The following is a 3,547-nucleotide window of genomic DNA, read 5'->3' on the forward strand; positions in this document are numbered from 1 at the left end:
AATGCATCAAGAAAAAGACGAATTTGGCAATAGGGTAATAAGGTTGGTCTGGCTGAAGAGAAGAAGGAAGTGCATCAGGAAAAGACAAATTTGGCACATGGGGAGTTGGAAGTACATGTGTGGTTAGTTGGCCTAGTATGGCATCTTTTATGTGGGCTGATGGGGTATTATCTTTGGATTGAAAGGGGAAAATTTCTTAAAAAAAGACGACATCACGGTTAGTGAAAATTTTGTGGGTGTCCAAATCATATAAATGATAAGCTTTTTGCCCAATGGGATAATTGAGAAAAAATGCCTTTCGTGGCATGAGGGGAAATTTTAGAAGTGGGGTGAATGGAAGTGGCATAAATGAGGCACCCAAAAACACACATATGATTATAAGTACGATGCTTGTTGTATAGTTTCTCAAAAGGTGTTTTCGTGGCAAGGATTTTGGTTGGTAGGTGATTAATAATATAGGCAGCGGTGAGTACACTTTGTTGAGGTGTGTAGTTTGGCTTGGAAGATTAATGCCCTAGCAGTCTCAAAGAGATGCATAAGTTTACATTCAATAACACCATTTTGTTGAGGTGTGTAGACACATGTATGTTGATGAATAACACCATCATCTTGTATTTGTTGTATTTTGGAATGAAATTGGGTTTGAACAAATGCAAAGGACTTAAGGATTCCTTATGTTTCAGATTTATGGCGCATGAGATATACCCATGTATATTTGGAGTAGCCATCAACAACGATTAAAAAATAGTGCGCACCGATGAGTGAAATGGTTTTGTGAGGACCCAAATGTTGCAGTGTATGAGAGAGAAATGATTAGACATAGAAATTGAACTTGTTCCAAATAGAAGACATGTTTGTTTGGCCATAGGACAAATATTGCAAGCTTTATCAGGAGAATAGGGAAATTTTAAGACGGTTTTTGATAAAAATTCTAACCGGCTTTGAGAAATGTGACCTAAACGTCAGATGCCACAAATTGGAAGAAATAGTAATAAGGTTACACGAGGGTTTGTTTTTGGAGAAAGATTGTTAAGTGGCCAATGCTACAAGGTAGTAAAGTCTCTAAGAGTTTAGACAAAATCGATGAACTGCCGGCAACATTGATTTGAGAAGCAATTGGCTGCCCAGTTCTCTGGTTGTCCGTGATGGAGATGATTTGTTGATATTGGGTATTAGAAAGCTATATACACCAAGTACAACGATTGTCTCTATTGAAGACGAGAACGTGAATAAAAAATGGATTGGAGGCTTGTAATCAAGCAAGCAAGCAACCAAGTGAGACCCGAACATCGAGGCTTCGTTGCCGCTGTACAAGGATGGCCGACCCAACCATCACTTGTTGAGTTCGAGAATTTGCTTGCCGATCAAGAAGCTTTGGCAAAGCAAATGGAAGGGGTCTCGTTAAGAGGTGAAGAGGAAGCGCTCTACACCAAAAGTAAAGGCAGCTTTAAGCAGCGTGCTGGTGGTGGATCTAAAAGAAATGGTGACAAGGAAAAAGGTCATCAAGGAGGAGGGAGTTCTCGGCCAGGGAGAGCTCCGAAGTATCACGGCAACCGTGGTCAGTCCCAGAATAATAAAATATTTGAGGGCAAGTGTTACAATTGTGGAAAGAATGGCCACATGGCGAAGGATTGCTGGTTCAAAAGGCATGCAGAAAGTAACGTCACCAACTCAGAGAAGAAAATTGAAGATGATTAGGATGTCATTGCGTTTCTAGCTGTGGAGGAAGAATGGGATGCAGAAGCATCATCTTGTTGGCGCTCAGAAAATGAGGCGTTGCCCGACCCAAAAGAGTTTGAAGATACGTTGCAAGGGAAACTGGGAAACCAAGCTGCCCAAATCCAATCAAGTTCAGATAAGCCTGAAGATTTGCTTGCTGGAGATGATGTCGAGCAAGAAGTACCTAAGAATCCTTGGGAAACAGGTGTGTCCAACAACCACAAGAAGTTAGACCTAGTGGAGTGGAAGTATCAACTCCACAATCACAACTAAGAAGGTCAACAAGAGTACGAAAGCCAAATCCTAAATATGCCAATTCTGTCATAACTGATGGAGCATCAAAAGAACGTGAGGCGTTTGAAGAAGCATCACAGAGTTCTGAATGGGTAAGAGCTATGGAAGAAGAAATCACTGCACTAAAGCAGAATCAGACTTGGGATTTGGTGCCAAAGCCAAGGGATATGAAACCCATATCTTGCAAATGGGTGTACAAGATAAAGCGTCATCCTGATGGTTCAGTTGAAAGGTACAAGGCTCGGTTGGTGGCTCGAGGTTTCTCTAAGCAGTATGGACTAGACTATGATGAAACGTTTAGTCCAGTAGCAAAGCTTACGACCGTATGAGTCCTACTTACACTTCCAGCTAACAAAAATTGGAATCTATTCCAGATGGATGTGAAGACTGCTTTCTTGCATAGAGAGTTAGATCGAGAGATCTACATGATGCAACCAATGGGCTTTGAAAGTAAAGTTCATTCCGAGTACGTGTGCAAGTTGAGGAAAGCACTCTACGGTCTGAAATAAGCACCAAGGGCGTGGTACGGTAAGATTGCAAAATTTCTAACGCAAAGTGGTTACTCAGTGGCGCATGCAGATTCCAGCTTATTTGTTAAAGCTAATGGAGGAAAGTTAGCTATCGTGCTAGTGTACGTGGATGACCTAATCATCACTGGCGATGATGAGGTTGAAATTTGTCGAACAAAGGAAAATTTGTCAGTTCGGTTCAAGATGAAAGAGCTTGGACAACTCAAGCACTTTCTTGGATTAGAGGTTGATCGCACACAAGAAGGAATATTGTTGTGTCAACAAAAGTATGCAAAAGACTTGTTGCAGAAGTTTGGGATGCTTGAATGCAAGCCAATCTCAACACCGATGGAACCTAATGCCAAGATGTGTGCACATGAAGGTAAAAACTTGGAAGATGCAACAATGTATCGAAAATTGGTAGGTAGTCTGATCTATCTGACTCTGCGACCTGACATTTCTAATGCAGTTGGTGTGATGAGTTGATACATGCAAAATCCAAAGAAGCCTCATCTAAAAGCGGTTCGACGAATATTGAGATATGTAAAGAGTACAATTGACTATGGTCTTTTGTACAAGAAAAGAGAAGATGGTAAGTTGGTTGCCTATTGTGACGCAGATTTTGCAGGAGATCACGACACCAGGAGATCGACCACTGGGTATGTCTTCAGAATTGGTTCTAGAGTAGTTTCGTGGTGCAGCAAGAGATAACCAACGGTGTCTTTGTCAACCATAGAAGCAGAGTATAGAGCAGCAGCAATGACAGCTCAAGAGAATGCATGGTTGGTACAGTTGATGAGTGATCTACATCAACCAGTAGATTATCCAGTACCATTGTACTGTGATAACCAATCGGCAATTCGCTTGGCGGAAAATCCAGTCTTTCATGCAAGAATTAAACATGTGGAGGTACACTATCATTTCATTAAAGAGAAGGTCTTGCAAGAAGAGATTGAGATGAGACAAATCAACACAGATGAACAAGTTGTGGACTTGTTCATTAAAGGTTTGAGTACCGGCAAGTT

This window comes from Pyrus communis, chromosome 2 (assembly GCF_041283825.1).
Source record: "Pyrus communis isolate YQ-2024b chromosome 2, ASM4128382v1, whole genome shotgun sequence".
Lineage (NCBI taxonomy): Eukaryota > Viridiplantae > Streptophyta > Magnoliopsida > Rosales > Rosaceae > Pyrus > Pyrus communis.